At 35.3% G+C, this 25,803-nt stretch overlaps 1 protein-coding gene across 1 annotated transcript in view; it reads right to left on the bottom strand.

The window, feature by feature from the left end:
* LOC122224483 (olfactory receptor 10AD1-like) overlaps positions 1-25,803 on the bottom strand; it is a 109,437-nt gene that overhangs the window by 30,608 nt on the left and 53,026 nt on the right. The window contains exon 3 of the mRNA XM_042946371.1: positions 401-543. The gene's annotated coding sequence lies outside the window, so the exon portion shown is untranslated. The remainder of the gene's footprint in view (positions 1-400; positions 544-25,803) is intronic.

Genomic DNA, 25,803 nt, shown 5'->3' on the forward strand with positions numbered 1-25,803 from the left:
ATATAATTTATTTGGTTTTAAGTTTATATAATTTGTTTATAATAGCTCTGTTTAACAAGTTTTTAAATTCCTGAAAATTTAATAATTGACCCTTGAGAGCTGGTACTAACTGGCTCTAGTACACCACTGGAATGAAAAAAGGAAAGGGCAAAATTATCATTATTTGTAGAAGATATTTCTAGGATTGGGGTGAATTTCTCCTCTCTATGTTTCTGCCTCAACTTATAGGGAGGCCAGAATTTCTACCTAAATTTCTCCCATCAGGAGGGAATAATGTTACAGGAAACACTTTGACCCCACTGTTCATCTTCACTCTACAAATAAATACCCCTCAGGCACTGGTTACATATATTATGATACATACATAAAATGGGGCAATCTTTTGGAAATTGTGTCTTACCTCACTCTATGAGGCGGAAATGGCCTTTTTGTCACCAGATCACTGCAACAGGTTAAAAAAAACAGTCTCTCGTGGACTCCGAAGATGAGCTAGCCCAGGAAGAACATCTGATGTTGGAATCCTCTCTGGAAAAGATGGTGCCCCTAAAAGTTTACATAATCCCTCATATATAACCTCTCAAATCATTCCAAATGAATGTCTATTCAGATAAAACTTCTTTACTCATTTATAGTTTACAAAAGCACATCCACATATATTATCCCATTTAACTCTTACAAAAATCCTGTGAAGTAGATGCTACCTCCATTTTACAGATAAGGAAACTTAGGCTCAGAGAGCTAAAGTAATTTGCTCAAGATTATATAGCTATTAAATGAAAGCAATGGGAAACTACGGCTTTAAAGTCCTTAGAATACCTTTTTCACCACACCAAGGTGCCTCAGGCAGAGGTGTTACTACCTCTTTCAGGTTATACCATTAATGAATGCCTCATTTATTCAGGAATACACACACACACATATGTTATAACCCTCCTTTCCTTGTAGTTACATTCCTCATTCTTTGAATTTAATCATGGTAAAGAACAACTTATTGTGAGTGGGGGGAAAGTCCCTTTGAAGTTTGAATACATTCATTAACCTTTTCCGTCAAGCTGAATATTCATGAGACCTTTTACTATGCCATGCTATCCTTATTTCTTTATTACCTTTAAAGTTTCCAGATATAAGAAAAGAAACAACTAAAGAAAAAATTGATTGGAGACACGGAGGAAAGTATAATAAGAACTAAATAAGCACATTTTGCATTTTTAAAAATTCAATGTGTATAATGCCTTTGGCTGATGGGCTGATCAGATCATCCCTGAAACAAACAATTATATGCTAAGGAGGGGACTGAATCAGAAGAACACTGAAAAGAGACATTTAAGATGTTAAGAAAAAACAATCTGGGAAATATCCCTCTTCAAATATGCAACCAAATGTTCTCCACCTCTCACAAGACAGAGCTATAGGAATGAAGGTAAGTGCAACAAGAGTATTAAATTAGAGAAAAGGAGTGCTGCTATAAACATTGGGGTACAAGTGCCCCTATGCATCAGTATGGAAAGAGCCTAAATGTCCATCAACTGGTGAATGGATAAAGAAATTGTGGTTTATATACACAATGGAATACTACGTGGCAATGAGAAAGAATGAAATATGGCCTTTTGTAACAACGTGGATGGAACTGGAGAGTGTGATGCTAAGTGAAATAAGCCATACAGAGAAAGACAGATACCATAGGGTTTCACTCTTATGTGGATCCTGAGAAACTTCACAGAAACCCATGGGGGAGGGGAAGGAAAAAAAAAAAAAAGAGGTTAGAGTGGGAGAGAGCCAAAGCATAAGAGACTGTTAAAAACTGAGAACAATCTGAGGGTTGATGGGGGGTGGGAGGGAGGGGAGGGTGGGTGATGGGTATTGAGGAGGGCACCTTTTGGGATGAGCACTGGGTGTTGTATGGAAACCAATTTGACAATAAATTTCATATATTAAAAAAAAATTAGAGAAAAGGAATACTTTACTGATTTTAATGAGGGAGTTGAAAGCATCATAGTGACTAAGGAGTGATAAAAAATCTTTTTGGTGGTCTTTGGAAATAGGACAGATTCCAGTGCATCGGGTCTTGTTTCAGCTCAAAATGGTCCAAAAGCAAAGAGTGGACTGGAGCCTTCACTTCCTTCTGTTTGCTTTCTTGTTTAACAGCATCAAGACACATCCACTCATTTAAGTAGGAGACTGGGTGACCTCTTCTGCTTCTTCCTCACTCATCTCCATATCCAATTAGCCTTTCATTCTCTCATTTTAACCTTCTCCACCCCCTTTATGCACCCTACACTCCAGTTACTATTTACCGTACACAAACCCACCCATCTGTTCATTCACTCATCACTTGGTGCCTACTATGTACACACTCCACTCCTACTTGCCTCCATGCTTTCACACATGCTGGTTGTTTGGTGTGTAATGCCCTTTACCTCTATTGGCACCTGGTGAATTCTTTCTTATTTTTTTGTGACACAGATCATATGCCACCTCCTCAACAAAGCTTTCCCCAATAGCCTATCATTCCCCCAGCTTTCTTTTACTGAAAATAGCTTAATTTTTTTAGAAGTAGCTTTTTAAAATTCCATTATTTGCTCTTTTTCTTTTTGAGTATAGTTGACACACGATGTTACATTAGTTTCAGGTATACAACATAGTGATTCAACACCTCTACATGCTGCGCTATGTTTATCACAGGTGTAGCTACCATCTGTCATGACGCAACACTATTTGCTCTTTGAGCCACAAGTGCTGTATCAAGTTTAAACAAGGCCCCCAAAATAATCAGAAGAATTAAATTAAATTAGATCAATTCTCAGGAAGAGACCAATACTGAAATATTTAACAACTATATAATGGATTAGCTAAGAAATAAATACTAAATATAATTGATAGAAATAATCCATACAAAAATAAAACTGAACATAGGTAAAACTGGATATGCTAAGATTTAGATCTACAAATTTTGACCTGGGAAAATGGAACAGGAAAAAATATGTCCGCAAAAGAAAACCCATGGTAGCAGAAGCTATTATGTAAACTTGATTTGTACGAAGGCTGATAACAGAACTGTGTTGGTATATTAAACATAAAGGAATTAGTTTGGGTGAAAATGATTTAGTATTGACAGAAATTGGAAATATCTTAAGTACTATACTAGAAAGTTGGTTAAGGAATTAATTTGGGTTAATAGAATTATTAAGAGTAATTTCATATCAAGAATTTATATGGACTTGGTGTTGGTATAATTCCAATTTAAATGTTTGTATTCATTAACATAGAATCAACTTCAGGGCCAAAATAGTGAGGGAAAACATAACTACAAGGTGATAGTTGTGGAACAAAAGTATCTACCTGTTCTCCAACATAGAGTAAACTTTTGATTAATGATTTTTGAACAAGGAAATGAATATTTAAACAGTGTAATTTTGTTGATCACTTTCTAATTATGTAACCCACTAACTGAAATCTGTTTTAAATTCATATTTACCAAATTTGCAATATTTAATATATGATTATATTATTTTAATCCTCTTTGAAAATGTTGCATTACTTTGTGTGCTTCTCCCTTTCTATTTAGCTTTCTTTTGAACATTTCAAGGAGTTTTAAATTCTAATTTATATATGGACCCTTCTGCCTTAATTTCCAACGAACATATTATATTCTATTAGTCAGGAAATGAGAGTATTCAATATAAGTCCATCATACAGAAAAAAGTAACAATTATTCTTTTACAGTTAGAGAAATCACCATCATAACATTTAATATATCATTATTTCATCGATTCTTCTGCTTTCCAAAAGAGAAAGAGAAACTTGAGGACAAGAGAAAAGAAATATAAATTAATGCTTTAGTTTAAGAAAGCAACTAGACACTTCACACCACAACCTAATTACAATTGTATAAAATTTTGCATATATTTCAAAAACTCACAGGAAAACTGGAAGAAAATAGTATTGAATTTTGAATGAAGGAGAACTTCTGAACCAGAGGTGATAAATCAACACCCCTCTGGCCTACAGAGATGTGTTTTATTAAACTACAGTCTTCTGTAAAGAATACCTCACATAAAAATCTAGATTCTGCTTCCCAGGGAAGAACAATCAGAAGGGCTTGCTGCACTGTGCCTGTTCTCATCATCAAACTCATTGGAGTTTAGTGCTGGTCTCTGTTCCAGGCTAGTGGGACTGGAAGGTCAGTCCCAAGACACACCATTGTCATGCCATTGCAATGTCTATTTGACCACTTAAGGAATTTGTGCTTGAGGTCTTTCTCTCAGTCATACAAGAAATCATGAAGAGAAAGATAGACTTGATAGATTTTTACATCAAATGGGAAACTTTGGTACAACAACAACAACAACAAAAAACTACCTTATGTATTTTTAACAAATAACTGATTCAAAAAGAATGCAAATACAAGGGGCAACAATATATTAAATTTATTATGTAAAAAGTCCATCCAAAACACCTAATGTCAAGAGATAAAAAGAATAAAGCATCATGATAAGTCTAGAGAAAGAGAAAAAAGAGAGAAAAATAAAAGAATAAGAACTCATAACTCAGAAGTGGAAAAACCATCCTAAAGCATTCAAACTTATTAGTAATCAAACAATAGTTTTAAAACAATCAGATACCATTTCTGATCCATAAATTAAAGAATTTTAATTATAACATCAGTGCTGGTGAAATTGTGCTCCATTCTTGGTTGGAAAGCAGTTTGGCAATAGGTACCAAAAACTTTAAGAATGTTAATTCCTTTTAATGTAAGGTCCCTTTAAAAATACAGACCTTGGAGTCCAAACATCTGGATTTAAATCCTGGCTTCTCAACTTACCAACTGTGTAAACTGAGGCGACTTAAATTAACATGCCTCAGTTTCTTCCTTTCTAAGATGAGAATAATACTGATAGTACCTACTTTATTGGATTATGAGGATTAAATGAATCAATACTTGTGAACTTTTTGGAATAGTGCCTGGCACATTGTGCTATATAAGTTTGCTAAATGTGAATAGATTCAACTATTTTAAAAACTGACTCCAAGAAATTAATTACCAGTTGAGAAAAAGCTTTATATACAAAATTATAAATTATCACTATTTATAATAGCAAAAAAAAAAAAAGCTACAGTAGAGGAATGGTTATATCATTGAAAATTAAAGAAATATGCAGTCGTTAAAATTATGTTTATGAACTCTGTGTAATAATGTTGAAATACATTATAAATTTAAACAAAACAAAAAGCAAGATACAAGTCAGTATATTTGGTATTCTCACTACATTAATTAAAAAGAAATTTGCTTTGTATTGATAAAAGATTGGAAGGAAGTTCACCAAAATGTTGAATGGCTGCTTATAGATGATAGAACTATAAAATATTTATTGTTTAACGCTTTTCTCTACTTTCCATTTATTTAAAACTCAGCATTCCTTTACTTTTATATATTTCTTTACACACATTTTCAAGGTAGAAAGTGATGTTATTATTCTATGATTTAGCTGTTATAAAGTACACCAAAGATAACACACTTCTCATTTACCCATTACATCTTCTTACTCTTAGTGTTTAAATACTCCTCTTAAACTGAACATTGTGTAGTACTAGTTTAATAATTACATATGTATGTAATTAAAGTTTATTGAAAATATTAAAAAGGGATAATTCAACTTAATACTTAATTTATTCATTCACTCAACCAATATTTATTAAGAGCCTCTTATGGGCCAGGCCCTGTTTTAGACACTTGAAAAAGTGATCAAAATCATTGTCCTCATGATGCTTCCATTCCACTGGAATTATGAAAATAAAGTGGGAATGGCTTTGGCTGAAAGAATCTTGAGATGTCTACAAATATACTTCTCAAAGGATTTAGAAGGGTTAGATTCATGGTGTAATTAACCAAAGTCCAACAAATTTAATTCTTAGGCATATTGACCTCAGATGACCATACTCTGAGATGATTTCCTTAGATGTTAAAATTAAGAAAAATAAAGACAGACCCCTAAAAAAATGCAAAAATAGAAAATATCTGAAGTCATTTAATTACATATAAGATGTTACAAATTTAATAAATGTTAACCTATCATTGTGAAAATTAACCATTAGGCTCACAGGAGAATTGGTTTTAGGATACTCAGTTTTCTCTCTTTGGGCTATGGTAGAATTAATAACTAAATAGCTTTTGGGACTTTTTTAGTGGTAATTAAAAGGGGTACTGCTATCAAATGCCTGGATATGTCTAACCTACATCTATTATGGAACAATTTATGTTATCCTAGCCTCAGAAAAAATTGAGATTTATGTTGAAACTTTTCTTTACTATGTGATAGACAACCTTAACAAGTTTGTTAAATTACAATAATATTTTCTATTGTGTTATCTAGACATTTTCCAAGGTAAATGTAGTTTCTTTCCCTTTCTCTGCCCTCTAATACTTGGATCCACCACAAAGTCTCCATATTTCTGAAATTGAGAGACTCTGAACTACACTTCACATCTAATGATGGACTGACTGACAGTGAGAGGGCCCTTGCTTGGCATAACAGATCTTTACAACTATGCGCAAGACAGAAGAACAAGCTCTATTTACAATGAAATTTCTCTGGCATTCACATGAGTGAGAGACAGCACAGATAACCTTATTTGAGACCTTTATTTCAATTGATTTTCTTAATTCTCGATGGATCTCAAATCAACTTATCCTTTCTGCTAAAATACTTAATAGTTGTTCAGAGTTTCCCCTCCAGAGTAACAATCTAAGCTATATACAAAGCAAAAATCAAATAAAGCCAAGAATACATTCCTCCTCCTGACATTTCCCTCCTCTTAGAAGGGGATTTAAATAATTTGTGGAAAAAAGTCCCTAAATAACTCCCAAAACCTCCTCCTGACTCCAAATACCCTAAAACGTAGAGGGAAAACAAAATGAAAAGGTGACAAATTAATCCATACATAGAATGACTAATCCTTAAATATTAAGAGTTTGGCTATTTGTACAAGATGGATTTGTAGGAAATGATACCGAAGGACTTTGTGATTGATGAAGGCAAAACTGAGCATTAGACTGGCTCTTTTCAGCAGTATTAGCAGTCATGGTTAATGTGGACTATGTGTCATTTATGTTGTCTTGAAAAATTGTACTGATTGTAAAAATAACCAGAAACACAAAGATAGGGACATGAGATAGTCACATATGAAAAAGTCTTGGAAAGAACTAGAGTTAGTTGGTCAATTATATAGATGGTATTAAGAAGTGAAATAATCACTTTTTGAGATCCAACATCTACATGTGAAACTCACATATATATGGTAGATGTGTAGAAAAAGCTTAGGGTTTGGAATTAGATAAATCAGTACTTACATCTCAGCTTTAATCACTTACTAATAGTATTTTGGGATATCATCTCTGGCTTGTCAAATAGTGTAAAGATTAATTGATAATGGAAATAATACACTTAAAGTGACCTACAAACAGTAATTGCTTAGTACATGTTCATTACCTTCTCCTTTACTTTTCTCCCACCTTTTCTTATTTGCACCTATATGTCGGAAGAGATCTTTTAAGGTCTTGAACCAATAATCCACTGCCATGGAAAATTTCTAGGTAGCAACTATGGTTTAAAAAAAATCACTTTTCCAGATCAGGAAATTCTTTTGGATAGCAGATTAAACTCCTGTCCCATCTCTGGCTCCTTGGCTTACTTCCTTGTAATTTTATTTATTCTGTAGATCTTAGAGGAAATGAGAAAAACTGAATCTTCATGTTATTTACCTTATTTTGTAACATATTTGCAAACCTCTTTAAGAATCCTAACCCATCTTTTCTCAAAGGTACAGGAAAGAAAAATGCACAGATATACAGGAAAACTATGCAGGCAAATGGATTGGGAGAAAAACACAAATGAGAAGGGAGGAAGAAAAATAAATCATGAGGCAGATAGAAGAAAATAAAGTAGATGAGCAGAAAACAGTGTAAAGTCAAATAAGGAAATAAAGTGAAAGTTACAAATAAAAGGAAACAAGAATAGATTGTGAAAAATGTAATTGCAACAATCCCTCCCATTTCTGTGATTCTCCATGGTTTAGATTCTCTCATTTGCTCCTCACAACAACCAGTGAGGAATTTTGTGCTCTTAAAAAGTGCCACTAACAGGACTTTAAGATGGGGAAATGGAGTTTCAGGAAAGAATAAACAAGCTGACTTACCAAGTAGCTAGATGGGGATAGAGGCAAGACTAGTTATGTGGTCTTTTAAGGGCGCCTGGGTGGCTCAGTCAGTTAAGCATCGACTTTGGCCCAGGTCATGCATGATCTCGCGGGGTGTGAGTTCGAGCCCCGCATTGGGCTCTGTGCTGTCAGCTTGGAACCTGGAGCCTGCTTCAGATTCTGTGTCTCCCTCTCTCTCTGCCCTCCCCCTGCTCACTCTCTCTCTCTCTCTCTCTTTCTCTCAAAAATAAATAAAAAACATTAATTAAATTTTTTTTTAAAAAAATTATGTGGTCTTTTACTGTCCTCACACCTCTGTGGATCAAGGCCACTTATAAATAAAGTATTAAAACCAAAATAAATTTTCTGGCTTCTGGGATGGTGCCTTTCTTCAATTCATGCTGAAAGAGGATGGAAAAATGGTGAAAGGGGGGATCTAGAGAAAAGGAGGGGAAGGACATAGTGAAGAAAGAGCTAGAAAATGAGAGAAAAAAATCCCCAGAAAGATGAAAAGCCAAATAGGAAACAGACTGAAAGGCTCACATAAGCATATTGGCATACGTCCGTGGATGATGTGGAACCAATCCCCCAATCTAGGGGTTTAGAATCCTCTCACTTCAACCAGGTGACTCTGAGAATAATTAGTCTGGGCTCTGGGTTCTATCTGCCTTGTATACAGGTCACCTCAAAACCAGACCAAACTGCTCATCCAAGTCATCTGCCCCTCAGCCAGAGCCAGAAGGGCAGGTGGGAAGACTCAGAGCCTGATAGAAACATGGAGGACACAGAGAAAGAAGCAACTAACTGGAGAGAGTTAGGCAAGCAGAGATACAGCTAGACATCTAAAGAAGAAACAGAGCAAGGCAGAGGTAAACTGAGTCAAGATCTGTAATGTCATCAATGGTCATTGTGTGTAGAGCCCTGGTGTGATCTGATCTGAACACAGGTGATTGCTGAGGGAGCCAGTGAGTGTTCATCTCTGATGATACCAAGAGAGGATGTCAACTTTCAGCATGGGAGAATTGAACATATTCACTGACCTTCTCCATGGGCTTCAGCATCTGCAGGTGAGGACATTGGCTGTACTGATGTCAGGCCCAGAGTGAGGATGCAGTGAATTCAGTTGTAAGCCAGCTGCTCATTTATAGTGTGAGTTCCTGAGTCTCTACTCCCTCTGACTCTATAGTACTCTCCATGATGTCTCTCTCACCCCACCCCCTCACAGGTTTACCAGGATATCCAATAGGCTCTCAACATTAGGTAGAGGCTACTTCTTACTGGTCACTGACAGGAAACTAACAGATGAACAATCTATTCTTTCAGTCTGCCTTAGTCTGACCAGGTCTCAGGAGTTTAAGCAGATTAGACCAGTCCTAGGATCCTCAGGGAGACCTGTCCATTGGCAAAGGGCCCTGGAACTTTTGAGTTAGCTTCATTTTTTTCTAGGAAGAATCTTTTCCCCACCCAAGATTGCTATTTGGAAGAACTAAGGGTCAGGTTATCTTCATGATTCCTGCTCCCTTATGCCAGACAAAGAATCCTCATCCCCAAAGGTAGAACCTACCTACCTACCACTCTGACACTCCAACCCAAGGGATTCAGGAAGATGTAATCCAACATAGGACCCCAGGAAATGAAATGGATAGTAAGTTTTCTTTGGAAAAATGTTTATTCAGGATAGTTCCTGAACTGAATCAGTTATCCAGTCATCTTCAAAATTTCCTGTTTGTCTCATAGGCTTTTTTCTTACAGTTGCTTTCTTAGAATGAGAATTCAAACAAGACCCAAAATTTACAAGCAGCACAGGAAAGAGTGGGTCCATATCAACAAGACTAATTCTGCATACCTCTCCTAGTGGAGGAGAGGTTATAATTTCCTTCCTTGCCTTGTTCAGTTGGGCTTAGCAATTGCACAGGGCTGAAGCTATAAGAGCAACATTTCAATCTCTGCTGTGAGCTCAGCCAGAGACTACAGGGCTGATAATGAGAAAATAAATATGTAATTCTATCTGGCTTGAAATACTCCCTTCCTGGAGTACCAGATACTGAAGCTAAGAGATTCCACATGATACCACCTTCCAGGAAGCAGCCATTACAGGCATTATAAAGAGGATGGGGTCTCCCAACCACATTTTCTAGAGCCCCAGAACTCCTTTTCAGTCTTTTCTAATGTTGGGTAGACTTTCTTTTTGTGGAAGTGATTTTAGGTAAATCTTAGGCACTTTACTCATTCCCCTCTTCTTTCTTCCATCCTTTTTCCTGAATGGCCCTTACTCTCTAAAGCTTACCAAGAGAGTATGAAGAGTAGATCTGTTTGGATTTGGTGTATGCTTTTCTACTTATACTGGTTTGAAGTTTGTAGCACCCTCTGTCTTCTAATTGTGGTGAGGCATATCTTTTGTTGAATTTTATTTCTTCTTTTTGACCTATATTGCTTTTGAAGTATTTGTGGAGAGATTCAGTTTTAGGTAGCTATCATTATCCTTGACTAGCCAGATTGCAGCCACTTTGGTTTCTATTTTTGCAACTAAAGTCTTCCTTTGGCCTAATATCTCTTCTTTGTCAATAGTATCTTTTCCCTCTGGCTATTCTTAAGACTTTTTCTTTGTGTTTGGTATTTTGAAATTTCACTATCTTTTTTTACTATTATTATTTTGAAAGAGGGAGAGAGAGTATGTAACAGAGGAGGGTCAGAGGGAGAAGGAGAGAGAGAATTTTAAGCAGGCTTCATACTCAGTGCTCAGAGCAAACGATGTGAGATCATGACTTGAGCCAAAATCTAGAGTCAGATGCTTAACTGACTGAGCCACCAAGATGCCCTTATCTTTTTTATCTATCCTATTTGAGATTTGTTGTCCTTCCAAAATTTTGTTTAATATTTATTTATTTTGAGAGAGAGAGTGGGAGAGGAGCAGAGAGAGAGGGAGAGAGAATCTCAAGCAGGCTCCATGCTGTCAGCAAAGAGCCAGACACAGGGCTCAATCCCACAAACTATGAGATCATGGCCTGAGCTGAAATCAAGAGTTGGTTGCTTAACCGACTAAGCCACCCAGCCGCCCCCTGGGTAATTCTTCAGTTCCATAGCTAATAAGTTTTCTAATTATTTCTTCTATTATGTGTAAGGTACTATTTAAATGTCTAAGTTTTTTATTTCAAAAAATGTTTTGACTTATATATCTTATTTGTTTATTCCAATATATCTGCCTTCACTGATAGTATCTTGTTCCTTTCTCTTGTTTCCAACCTCAGATTTTATTTCTTTGAACATCTTAAGCATACTTACATTATATTATTAAGCCAAAAATTCCATTATCTGAAAATACTGAGGTGTCCAGTGTGATATTTTTTGTTTCTGTTAACTGTTGCTCAGAGTAGTTGCTTTGTAATTTTGGACCATCAGTTCATGTTTAGCTGGATTTCACATATGGAAATCCTGTGCAGTCTATTTTATGAGAGGATTTATGTTTGCTTCTGTCAAGTGCTCCAGAAAGATACTAACTCAGAACCATCTTATAATTATTTGGCTTAGAATTATTATTCTGTGTTCCACCATGCACAAAGTGTAAATTAGCAAATGTTTGTGGTCAAATTTTCAAGGGAGATTCCCCCCCCCCCCAGAACTAATATAGACAGATATCCATGTTGCTTTCCTCTGCCAATGGGAAGATTATTTTCTTGAGCATTCTTTTACTAAGTGTGTAGGCCTTTGAGGAGACAGCTTGAGACATGATTTCATTTCCAACTTCCTACATTATGTAGAGCCAAGGGTTTGTCTCTTGTTCCAGTATAGTCTTCTGAAGCCTGTTATGTATTGAGATCTTCAAATATTTCCCCCAAAACATGGTGTTACTGTCATTCTGATTTTCAGTTTTTTCTGTTTTTGCCCACTGAGTGTTTTCCTTATTTTCTTGAAGGCTCAGCAATAATTTGATAGGATTTAAAACATATTTTATATATCATTGTTAGGATTTTATAGTTGTGTATGTGGGAAGGGATGGAAAGGTGGTTGAGAAATGGAAATCCTTCTCCAAATCTTCTTATATATTGATATATAGTTTATATTCAGTAAAATTTACCCTTTTTGGTACAGTTATATTTGATTTTGATATATATATATATATATATATATATATATATATATATATATATATATATTCATATAGTCATGTAATCGTCACTGCACTCAGGACACATGTCCCCAGATTCCATCATCTATCATTTCAAAAAACTCCCTCATGGCCCTATGTAGTTAATTTAGTCAACTCTTCCATCAACCCCCAACAGTCACTGAACTGTTTTCTGTACCTATAGTTTTGTCCTCTCCAGAATGTAATTAAAATTGAATTATATAGTACGTAGTCTTTTGAGTCTGCCTTCCTGTATTGAGCATAACGTATTTGAGATTCATCCATGTTGTGCATATCAATAGTTTGCTCCTTTTTATTTCTGAGTATTTCACTGTACAGATGTAGCACAGTTTGTTTACCCATTTACCATTTGAAGATATTCATTACCACTCAGAATGTCAGTTTTTGTGATTATAAATAAAGCTCATATAAATATCTGTTTTTGTGTCTATGTTAAGTTTTCAATGCCCCTGAGTAGAAACCTAGGAGTGAGATTTCTAGGTGGTATATTAAGTGTTTCAATTTATGAGACACTGAAAAATTGTTTTACAAGAGGTTGTACCATTTTACATTCCCACCAGAAATATATGAGAAATATATGAGAGTTCTACTTGCATTATTTGTCAGCACTAGGTATTTTAAGATTTTTATTTTACTCTATAATTCTAATAAATGTGTAGTGTGATCAAATTGTGATTTTTATTTGCATTTCCATAGTGACTAATAACGATGAGCATTTTTCTTGTGCTTATTTTCCACCCATATATTTTCTCTGGTTAAATATCTATCAATTATTTTGCACATTTAAAAAGTTGGGTTGTTTTCTTATTATTTAGTTTTGAGCATTATTGATGTATTTTGGATACAGATAGTATCTCAGATAAGTGCTTTGTAAATGTTTTCTCCAAGTCTGTGCTTGTTTTTTTTTCATTCTCTTAATAGTAACTTTCAAAGTGCAAAAGTTTTAAATTTTGATGAAGTCTAATTTGACAATTTTTTTCTTTTATGGTTTATGCTTTTAGTTTCATAGTTAAGGAAACTTTGCCAAAGCCAAGGTCATAAGGATTTTTGTCTATGTTTTCTTCTTGAAGTTTGATTATTTTACATGATACATTTAGGTCTATGACCCATTTTGAGTTAATTTTTTCATGAAGTGCATGTTATGGGTTGAAGTTTGTTTTGCATATGTGTGTTCAATTTTCTCAGTGCCATTTCTTAAAAATATCGTTGTTTCTTTATTGAATTAACTTTGCACCTTGTTGAAAATAATTTGGCCATGTATACAAGGATCTATTTCAAAAATCGATTCCATTCCACAGATTTATAGGTCTATCCTTTTTCCAACACCACATAGTCTTTGTTATTGCAGCTTTATAGTAAATCCTGAAATCAGGTTATGTGAGTCCTCCAACTTTGTTGTTGTTGTTCTTTTAAATTAATTGACTCTATTGTTTTATTTATTTATTTATTTATTTATTTATTTATTTATTTAGAGAGTCTGCACATGCATGAGCATAGGAGGGGCAAAGGGAGAGGGAGAGAGAATCTTAAGCAGGCTCTGAGCCTGACACAAGGTCCAAATCAGAGCTTGATCTCACAACTGTGAGATCATGACTTGAGTCAAAATATAGGGTCAGATACTCAACCAACTGAGCCACCCAGGAGCCCCAAATAGACTCTGCTTTTATTTTTTTTTTAATTTTTATTAATTTTTTTAAAGGTTTATTTATTTTTGAAAGAGAGAGAGAGAGAGAGAGAGAGAGCAAGCATGAGTGGAGGAGGGACAGAGACAGAGGAAGGCAGAAGATCCGAAGCAGGCTCTGCACTGACAGCAATAAGTCTGATGCGGGGCTCAGACTCACAAACCATGAGATCATGACCTGAGCTAAAGTTGGTCGCTCAACCAACTGAGCCACTGAGGTGCCCCTAGACTCTGCTTTTAAGAGCAGCTTTAGGAGGCGCCTGGGTGGCCAGTCGGTTAAGCGTCCGGCTTCGGCTCAGGTCATGATCTCACAGTTCGTGAGTTTGAGCCCCGTGTCAGGCTCTGGGCTGACAGCTCAGAGCCTGGAACCTGCTTCAGATTCTGTCTCCCTCTCTCTCTGCCCCTCCCCCACTTGTGCTTGTCCCCCCCCCTCTCTCTCAAGGATGAATAAACATTAAAAAAATTTTTTTAAAAAAGAGCAGCTTTAGGTTTACAGAAAAATTAACATAAAATACAAATAATTCCTATATACACTCCAAGATCTTACCCCACCCACCCAACTTCCTCTGTTATGAACACTTTGCATTAGTGTGGTCCATTTTGTTACTACTGATAAGCCAATATTTATATGTTAACTAAAATCCATTGTTTATATTACGATTCACTGTGTGTGTGTACATTCTATGGGTTTTAAAAAATGTATAATGGCATGTATTTACCATCACAGTGTCATACAGTATAGCTTCACTATCCTGTGAAACACCTGTGTTCCACCTATTCATGCCTCCCTCTTTCCCCCTGGACTATTGGCAAAACAAACAAAAACTGATTTTTAAAAAAAATTGTCTCCATAGTTTTGCTTTTTCCAGAATATCATATAGTTGGAATCATACAGTACGTACCCTTTTCAGATTGCCTTATTTCACTTACTAATATGCATTTAAGAATCTTCCATGTCTTTTTGTGGCTTGATAGTTCATTTATTTTTATCATTGAGTAATATTCCATTGTATGGATGTACCACAGTTTGTTAACATAGTCACCTGTTGAAGGACATCTTGCTTCTAAGTTTCAGCAATTTTGAATAAAGCTGCTATAAACATTTGTCTACGGTTTACCTCTCATTTGGGTAAGTACCAAGGAGTGCAATTGCTGGATCATATGGAAAGAGTATGTTTATGAGTGATGTTGAGGATTTTTTCATGTGGCTGTTAGCCATTTGTATGCCTTCTTTGGAGAAGTGTCTTCTGCCCATTTCTTAACTGGATTATTTGTTTTTGGGGGTTGAATTAGGTAAGTTCTTTATAGATTTTGGATATTAGCCATTTATCCGATATGTAATCTGCAAATATCTTCTCTCATTCTGTAGGTTGCCTTTTAGTTTTGTTGATTGTTTCCTTTGCTGTGCAGAAGCTTTTTATCTTGATAAAGACCCAATAGTTCATTTTTGCTTTTGTTTCCCCTACTCCCGGAGACATATCTAGTAAGAAATTGCTACAGCTGAGGTCAAAGAGGTTGCTGCCTGTGTTCTCTCCAGGATTTTAATGGTTTCCTGTCTCACATTTAGATCTTTCATCCATTTTGATTTTTTGTGTGTGTATGGTGTAAGAAAGTGGTCTGGTTTCATTCTTCTGCATGTCACTGTCCAGTTTTCCCAACACCATTTGTTGGTGGAACAATAACAAATGTCGTTTCTCCATTGGATAAATGGATTTTTTTCCATTGGATATTCTTACCTGCTTTGTCAAAGATGAGTTGACCAAACAGTTGTGGGTCCATTTCTGGATTTTCTATTCTGTTCCATTGATCTCTGTGTCTGTTTCTGTGCCAGTACCATACTGTCTTAATGATTACAGCTCTGCTATATAGCTGGAAGTCTGGAATTATGATGCCTCCCGCTTTGCTTTTCTTTTTCAACATTACCTTGGCTATTTGGGGTCTTTTCTGGCTCCATACCAATTTTAGAATTGTTTGTTCTAGCTCTGTGAAAAATGCTGGTGTTATTTTAATAGGGATTGCATTGAATATGTAGATTGGTTTAGGCAATATAGACATTTTAACAATATTTGTTCTTCCAATCCATGACCATGGAATGTTTTCCATTTCTTCGTGTCTTCTTCAATTTCTTTCATGAATGTTCTATAGTACTCAGAGTACAGATCTTTTACCTCTTTTGTTAGGTTTAATCTTAGGTATCATGCTTTTTGATGCAATTGAAAATGGGATCAATTCCTTGGTTTCTCTTTCTGCTGCTTCATTATTGGTGTATAGACATGCAGCAAATTTCTTCACGTTGACTTTATATCCTGTGACTTTGCTGAATTCATGCATTAATTCTAGTAATTTTTTGGTGGAGTCTTTCAGGTTTTCCATGTAGAGTATCATGTCATCTGTGAAGTGAAACTTTGACTTCTCCCTTTTCAATTTGCATGCCTTTTATTTCTTTTTGTTGTCTGATTGCTGAGGCTAGGACTTCCAGTACTATGTTGAACAACAGTGGTGAGAGTTGGACATCCCTGTCATGTTCCCGACCTTAGGGGAAAAGCTCTCAGTTTGTCCCCACTGAGGATGATATTAGCTCTGGGTCTTATATCAGGGAAATACATTTCAAAACCACAATGAGATGCCACCTCACACCTGTCAGAATGGCTAAAATTAACAGCACAGGACACAACAGATGTTGGCAAGGATGCAGAGACAGGGGAACTATCTTACACCGTTGGTGGGAATGCAAACTGGTGCGGCTACTCTGGAAAATAGTGTGTAGGTTCCTCAGAAAGTTAAAGATAGAACTACCCTAGGATCCAGCAATTGCACTACTAGGTATTTATCCAAAGGATACAAAAATACTGATTAAAAGGGGCACATGCACCCCAATATTTATAGCAGCACTATCAACAATAGGAAAATTATGGTAAAAGCCCAAATGTCCATTGACTGATGAATCATAAAGAAGATAAGGTATATACATACAAAGGAATGCTACTCAACCATTTAAAAAATGAAATTTTGCCATTTGCAACGATGTAGACAGAAGTAGAGTGTATTATACTAAGTGAAATAAGTCAGAGAAAGACAAATACTTTATGATTTCACTCATATATGGAATCTAAGAAACAAAACAGGTGAACATAGGGGAAGGAAAGGAAAAATAAAATAAGATAAAAACAGAGGGAGGCAAACCATAAGAAACTCTTAACTACAGGGAACAAACTGAGAATTGCTGGAAGGGAGGTGAGTGAAGAGATGGGGTAAATGGGTGATGGACATTAAGGAGGGCACTTGTGATGAGCATTGGGTGTTATATGTAAGTAATAAATTGCTAAGTTCTACTCCTGTAACCAATACTACACTGTATGTTAACTAACCTGAATTTAAATAAAATCTTGGAAATAAAATAAAGAGTATGTTTAGTTTTGTTAGAAATTGCCATACTGTCTTTCAAATCATTTTGCATTCCCACTAGCAATGAATTTAGAGTTCCTGTTGCTCGATATCTTCCCAACGTTTAGTGTTATCAGTGTTCTGGATTTTAGCTGTTTTAATGGGTGTGTAGTGGTATCTCATTGTTTTAATTTGTAGTGCCCTAATGACATATGATATTGAGCATCTTTCATTTGCTTACTTCTTGTCATCTGTATCTCTTCTCTGATGAAGTATCTGCTCAGATCTTTTGCCTATATTTTAACATCGGTTATTTTTTTTACAGTTGAGGTTTAAGAGTTCTTTGTATATTTTAGATACCAGTCTTTATCAGACACGTGTTTTGCTAACATTTTCTCCCTGTGTGTGGCTTGTTTCATTCTCTGGCTATTGCGTTTTGGATAGCAAAAATTTTTAATTTTAATGAAATCCAATTTATCATTTTTAATTTCATTCATTATAATGTTGGTGTTGTATCTAAAAAGTCATTGTCAAGCCCAAGTTCACATAGGTTTTCTCCTCTGTTATTTTCTAGGAGTTTAATTGTTTGGCATTTTTCATTCAGGTCATGATCCATTTTGAATTAATTTTTGTGAAAGATGTAAGATATGTACGTAGATTTTTTTTTTTGCATGTGTATGTCCAGTTTTTTCACTACCATTTTTTTGAAAAGACCATCCTTTCTCAATTGAGTTGCTTTTGCACCTTTCACTATCAATTGACTATATTTCTGTGGATCTCTATCATGTTCCATTGATCTATTTGTCTTTTGCCAATAGTACACTGTCTTGATTAATATAGATGTATATTAAGTCTTAAAGTTGGGTTTTGTCAGTCCTCCAACTTTGTTCTTCTCATCCAAATTGTGTTGGCTGTTCTGTGTTTTTTGTCTTTCCATGTAAACTTTAGAATCAGTTTTCCGTACTCACAAAATAACTTGCTGGGTTCTTTTCAAAGTTGTTTTGGATACTTTAGTTCCTTTGCATTTCCATGTATATTTTAGAAACAGATTTCCGATTTCTACAAAAATTCTTCTAGTTTTTTGAGATTATATTAAATCTATAGATCAATCTTGGGAGAAATGGCATCATAACAATGTTTAGTTTCTAATTCTGAACACAATATATATATATTTTAAAAAGTTTTTAATGTTTTTTTATTTTTTATTTTTGAGAGAGACAGTGAGACAGAGAGCACAAGCCGGGGAGGGGCAGAGAGAGAGGGACACACAGAATCTGAAGCAGGCTCCAGGCTCTGAGCTGTCAGCACAGACCCCAATGCAGGACTTGAACCCACAAACCATGGAGATCATGACCTGAGCCGAAGTCAGACATTTAACTGACTGAGCCACCCAAGCACCCCTGAACACAATATATCTTTCCATTTTTGTTTTCTTTTACTTCTTTCCTCAGCATTTTATAGTTTTTATCATAAAAGTCCTATATGTAATTTAGTATGTCATGTCTTTTGGTGCTATTGTAGAAGGAAATTTTTAAGTTTCAATCTTAGTTATTCATAGCTAGTATATAGAGATACAATTGATTTTGTATCGATCTTACTAAACTCACTTATTTTGCAGATTCTTTGAGATTTTCTGTCAACAACCATGTCATTTGTGAATACACAGTTTACATTGATTGCATTCTAATCTGTAGAGCTAACAAAATCTGTACCCTCCCTCCTCTATTTTTTTTCTTTTTATGCCTTTTTTCTTTAGTATTATTTCACTTTCTAGAACTTTCTGTATGATGTTGAATAAGAGTGGTAATAGCAGTTATTTATGCCTTTTCTTACTCTTAGTGTGAAAAGAATTAGTCTTTCACCATTATGGGTTAAAAATTTTTATTTTCAGATGTTCTTTATCAGTTTGGAAAAGTTCCCTTCTACTCATAGTTGCTAAGAGGTTTTATAGTGAATAGGTGTTGAATTTTGTCAAATGCCTTTTCTCATGTGTTAAAACCATATATAGTTTTATTTCTAAAATCCATTACATGGTGAATTTCATTAATTTTTTGATTGATGGGTGTTGAACCAATCTGTATTCCTGGGATAACTGTAGTTGTGATGTACTGTCTTTATTATATAATGCTGGATTCTATTTGCTAATATTTTTTCTTAAAGATTTTTCCATTTATGTTAACAAGGGGTATTGGTCTGTAGTTTTCTTTTTCTGTAAAGTCTTTGTCTCATTTTGATATTCTGGCCTCAAAAAAGTTGAAAATAATTCCTTTATTTTCAATTTTCTGGAAGAGTTTGTGAAGAATTGGCATTATTTTTCCCCTTAAATATTTGGTAGAATTCATCAGTAACCACCTCTAGGCACCATGTTTTTTTGGTGGAATATTTTCAGCTATGAATTAATGTAATATATATAACTTCATGTTATTGATTTCTTTTTCAGTAATATTAGGTAGTTTGTGTTTCCCAAGGAATTTGTCTATTTCATTTAAGTTGAATTTGTGAGCATAAAATTGTAATATTTCCTTATTATCCTTTTTTAAAATTTAAATTTAAAATTTTAAGTTTTTATTTAAATTAGCTAGTTAACATATAGTGTAATATTAGTTTCAGGTATACAGTATAGTGATTCAGCACTTCCATACAACACCTGGTGTTTGTCACAATTGCATTCCTTAATCCCCATCACCTATTTAACTCATACTCTCACCCACCTTTCTTCTGGAAACCATGTTTGTTCTCTATAGCTAGGAGTCTGTTTCTTGGTTTCTTTTTCCTGCCTTTGCTCATTTGTTTTGTTTCTTAAATTCCACATATGAGTGAAATAATATGGTATTTGTCTTTCTCTGACTTATTTCACTTAGCATTATCTCTCTAGCTTCATCCATGTCATTGCAAATGCCAAGATTTCCTTATTTTTTATGGCTGAGTAATATTCCATTGTGCGTATGTGTATGTATATATATACATGTGTATGTATATATATACCTATATATGTATATAATCACCTCTTCTTTATCCATTCATCAGTCGATGGATGCTTGGGCTGTTTCCATATTTTCACTATTGTAAACATTGGAGTGCATGTATCCCTTTAAATTAGCATTTTTGTTTTCTTTGGGTGAATACATAGTAGTGCTTTTGCTGGATCATACAGCAGTTCTATTTTTAATTTGTGAGAAAATTCCAAAATGTTTTTTAGAGTGGCTGCACCAATCTGCATTCTTGCCAACAGTGCAAGAGGGTTCCCCCTTCTCCACATCCTTGCCAACACCTGTTGTTTCTTGTGTTCTTGATGTTAGCCATTCTGACAGGTGTGAGGTGATATCTCAGTGTGATTTGATTTGCATTTCCCTGATGATGAGTGATGTTGAGCACCTTTTCATGTGTCTGTTAGCTATCTGTATGTCTTCTTTGGAAAAATGTCTATTTATGTCTGCTTATTTTTTAATTCATTTTTTGAGTGTTGACTTTTTAAAGTTCTCTATATATTTTGGATACTAATCCTTCATCAGATATGTCATTTGCAAATATCTTCTCCAATCCTGATACATTGTGTTATAGTTTTGTCAACTGTTTTCCTTCAATGTCCAGAAGCTTTTTTTAAAAAGAAATTTAATGTTTATTTTTGAGAGAGAGAGACAGAGAGAGGCAGGGGTAAAAAGAGAGAGAGAGAGAGAGAGAGAGACAGAATCTGAAGCAGGCTCCAGGCTGTCAACACAGAGCCCAAAGCAGGGCTCGAACTCACAAACCATGAGACCTTGACCTGAGCCGAATTCGGACGCTTAACTGACTGAGCAACCCAGGTGCCCCCAGAAGCTTTTTATTTTGATCAAGTCCCAATAGTTTATTTTTTACTTTTTTTTCCCCTTGTCTCAGGAGACATATCTGGAAATAAATGCTATGGTCAATGTCAAAGTTATTGCTTGTGTTCTCTTCTAGAATTTTTATGGTTTCAGATTTCACATTTAGATATTTCATCCATTTTGAATTTATTTTTGTGTATGGCATAAGAAAATGGTCAGTTTCATTCTTTTGCTTGTTGCTATCCAGTTTTCCCAACACCATTTGTTGAAAAGACTGTTTTTTCTCCCATTGGATAATCTTTCCTGCTTTGTCAAAGATTAATTGACATTTCTGGGTTTTCTATTCTGTCCCATGGATCTATGTGTCTATTTTTGTACCAGTACCATACTGTTTTGATTACTACAGCTTTGTAATATAACTTGAAGTCTGGAATTTTGATACTGCCAGCTTTGCTTTTCTTTTTCAAGGTGGCTTTGGCTATTCATGGTCTTGTGGTTTCATAAAAATTTTAGAATATTTGTCCTAGCTCTGTGAAAAGTGATGTTGGCATTTTGACAGAGATTGTATTAAATGTGTAGATTGCTTTGGGTAGTGTGGGAGAGAAAGACAGTGGCAGAGTAGGAGGACCCTAGACTTGCCTGGCCCCACAAACAGAACTAGATAACTATCAAATTATCCTCAATACCACAGAAATCAACCCTTTTATTGTCCTTTTAATTTTTGTAGCATATTTTGCAGGAAATATTGTAGCAGCCATAGTCAAATTTCCTATTTCATTCCTAATATTGGAAATTTGTGTCTTCTTTGTTTTTCTTTGTCTGACTAGAGACTTATTAATTTTGTTGATATTTTGAAAGAACCAGGTTTTTATTTCATTGATTTTATTCTGTTTTTATTTTCAATTTCATTAGATTATTCCTTCATCATCCTTATTTTTCTTTCTTCTGCTTGCTTTGAATTTAATTTTCTCTTCTTTTCCAGTTTCTTTTGAGTTAATTTTTTTTAATGTTTATTATTTTTGAGAGAGAGACAGAGAGCAAGGAGGGGAGGGGCAGAGAGAGAGGGAGACACAGAATCTGAAGCAGGCTCCAGGCTCTGAGCTGTCAGCACAGAGCCCTCCCTACGCCAGGCTTGAACTCACAGGCCATGAGATCATGACCTGAGCTGAAGTTGGACACTTAGCTGACTAAGCCACCTAGGCACCCCATCTTTTCCAGTTTCTTAAGATGAAAGTTTGGAGTACTAAGTTAGACCTTTCTTCTTTTCTAATATAAACATTTATTGTTATAACTTTACCTAAAAGCATTGCTTGACTCACATTAAGCACTGCTTGTATCTCACAAATTTTGATATGTTGATTTTAAATTTTTGTTCAATTTAAAAGTTTCTGTCTGGTGATCTCTTCTACAACTCAGGGATTATCTAGAATTGTGTTTAAAAATGTTTAGATATTTGGGGATTTTCTGGATATATTTCTGCTCTTTCTTTTTTTCTTTTTAGAGAGAGAGTGAGCATGTGTGAGCAGGGGAGAGGGGCAGAGACAGAGACAATCTTAAGCGGGCTCCATGGTCAGCACAGAGCCAGATGCGGGACTCAATCCCACAACCCTGGGATCATGACCTGAGCCAAAATCAAGAGTCAGACACTCAATTGACTGAGCCACTCAGGCATCCCTGTTATTGGTTTATAATATAATTTTGTTATGATCAGATAACATAACTTGAATAATTTCAATTCTTTAAAATTCCTTATTTATTGCCCAGAGTCTACGTATAGATCTTACATCTTTAAAGAAATAATTCAAAATGGATCTCCTCTTAGAACAGCTTTTGCTGCATCCCAAAGATTTTGGACCACTGTGTTTTCATTTTCATTCGCCTCCATGAATCTTTTTATTTCCTCTTTGATTTCTTGCCTGACACATTCAATGTTCAGCAGCATGTTGCTTAACCTGCATGTATTTTTTTTTCAAAATTTTTCTTGTGGTTGATTTCTAGTTTCATATTATTGTGGTCAGAAAAGATGCATGACATGATCTCAATCTTCTTTTTTTTTTTAATTTTTTTTAGTTTTTTTAAAAATATTTATTCTTGAGAGAGAGAGAGAGAGAGAGAGAGAGAGAGAATGAAAATGAGCGGGGGAGGGGAAGAGCAAGAGAGGGACACAGAATCCAAAGTAGGCTCCAGGCTCTGAGCTGTTGGCACACACAGCTGTGTGTGCTATAACTCACAAGCTGTGAGATCATGAACGGAGCTGAAGTTGGATGCTTAATCGACTGAGCCACCCAGGCACCAAATTCATCTTTTTGAATTTGTTGAGACTTGTTTTGTGGCCTAACACATGGTCTATTTTGGACAATATTCTGTGTGCACTTGAAAGAATGTGTATTCTGTTTTTAGATGGCATATTCTGAATATATCTGTTAGATCCATCTGGTCCAATGCATCATTCAAAGCCACTGTAACTTTGTTGATTTTCTGTCTGAATTATCTATCTATTGAAGTGGGGTGTTAAAGCCCCCACTATGATTGTATCACTATTGATTTCTCCCTTTATGTTTGTTAGTAGTTGCTTTATGTATTTGGGTACTTCCATGTTGGGTGCATATATATTTACAATTGTTATCCTTGTTGGATTGTGCCATTTATGATTATATAGTATCCTTCTTTGTTTCTCGTTATAGACTGCTTTAAAGCCTATTTTGTCCAATATAAGTATTGCTACCTCAGCTTTTTGCTTCCATTTGCATAATAAATGTTTTCTATCCCTTTACTTTCAATTTGCATGTGTCTTTACATCTGAAATGAGTCTCTTGTAGGCAGAATATAGAAGGGTCTTGCTTTTTTATTCATTCAGTCACCAAATGTCTTTTGATTGGAGTATTCATTCCATTTACATTCAAAGTAATTATTGATAGGTATGTACTTATTGCCATTTTGTTACTTGCTTTACAGTTGTTTTTGTAGTTCTCTGTTCCTTTCTTCTCTTGTTCTCTTCCCTTACGGTTTGATGGCTTTCTTTAGTGATATGCTTGGATTTCTTACTCTTTATTTTTTGCATACATATTACAGTTTTTGATTTGTGGTTACCATTAGGTTTATATATAACATCCTATGCATATAGCAGTCTATATTAGGTTGATATTTGCTTAACTAGGTATCCACTCTAAAAGCACTAAATTTTACCCTCCTTATGTTTAATGTATATTTTGTCATACTTTACATCCTTTTATTTTGTGAAAACCTTGGCTGATATTTATAGATATAATGATTTTACTGCTTTTGTTCTTTAACCTCTGTACTGTTTTTTTAAAATTTTTAATGTTTATTTTTGAGAGAGAGTGAGACAGAGTGTGAGCAGGGGAGGGGCAGAGAGAGAGGGAGACACAGAATCGAAGCAGGCTCCAGGCTCTGAGCTGTCAGCACAGAGCCCGACGCAGGGCTCGAACTCACAAACTGAGATCATGACCTGAGCTGACGTCAGACACTCAACCAACTGAGCCACCCAGGAGCCCCGACCTCTGTACTAGTTTTATAAGGGATTAATCTACTATGTTTTTATGCTTGTATGTGTCTGAAATTTTTTCCTTTCCTAATTTTCCTACTCCTAATTGTGGTCTTTTCTGTCCACTCAAAGAATTGCCTTTAATGTTTCTTGTAAGGCTGGTTCAGTGGTGTTTAATTCCTTTAACTTTTATTTACGTGGAAACTCTTGATTTCTCATTCTGTTCTGAATGATATCCTTCCTGGATAGAGTATTCTTGGTTGCAGGTTTTTTCCTATCAGAACTTCGAGTATTTCATGCCACTCCCTTCTGACATGCAAAGTTTCTGCTGAAAAATCAGCAGATACTCTTAACTATTTTCTCTGGCTGCTTTTAAAACTTTCTCCTCATTTCTATTTCCTGCCATTTTAATTATTATGTGTTTTGGTGTGGACCTCCTTTGGTTCACTTTATTAGGGCTTCTCTGTGCCTCCTAGATTTGTATGTTTATTTCCTTCCCCAGATACAGGAAGTTTTCAGCTATTATTTCTTCAAATAAATTCTCTTCCCCCTTTCTCTTCTTCTTCTGGGATCCATGTGATGCAAATGCTATTACGTTTGATGATGTCACTGAGTTCCCTTAACCTATTCTCATTTTTATTGTTTTTCCTTTTTCCTGTTCAGCTTGGTTGTCTTCCAGCTTGCATATCTATTCTTCTGCTTCCTCTAATCAACTATTTATTCCCTTAGTGTATTTGTAACTTCAGTTATTGAGTTCTTCACCTCTAATTGGTTCTTTTTATATTTTCTATCTTTTTGTTGAAGGTTTCATTGAGATCTTCCACCATTTTCTCAAGTCCAGTATCTTTATGACTATTATTTTGAATTCTCTCCAGCATATTGCTTATGTCTGTTTCATCTAGCTCTTTTGCTGTGACTTTGTTCTCTACTTTCATTTGGTACATATTCCTCTGTCTTCTCATTTTTTCTAACTCTCTGTGTTTGTTTCTACTAGGAAAGTCAGCTATGTCTTCTGATCTTGAAGGTGGAGGCCTTTTGAAGAAGAGGTCCTGTAGTACCCTGTAGCAAAATTTCCCTGTTCACCAGAACC

Source organism: Panthera leo, chromosome B4 (assembly GCF_018350215.1).
Source record: "Panthera leo isolate Ple1 chromosome B4, P.leo_Ple1_pat1.1, whole genome shotgun sequence".
Classification (NCBI taxonomy): domain Eukaryota; kingdom Metazoa; phylum Chordata; class Mammalia; order Carnivora; family Felidae; genus Panthera; species Panthera leo.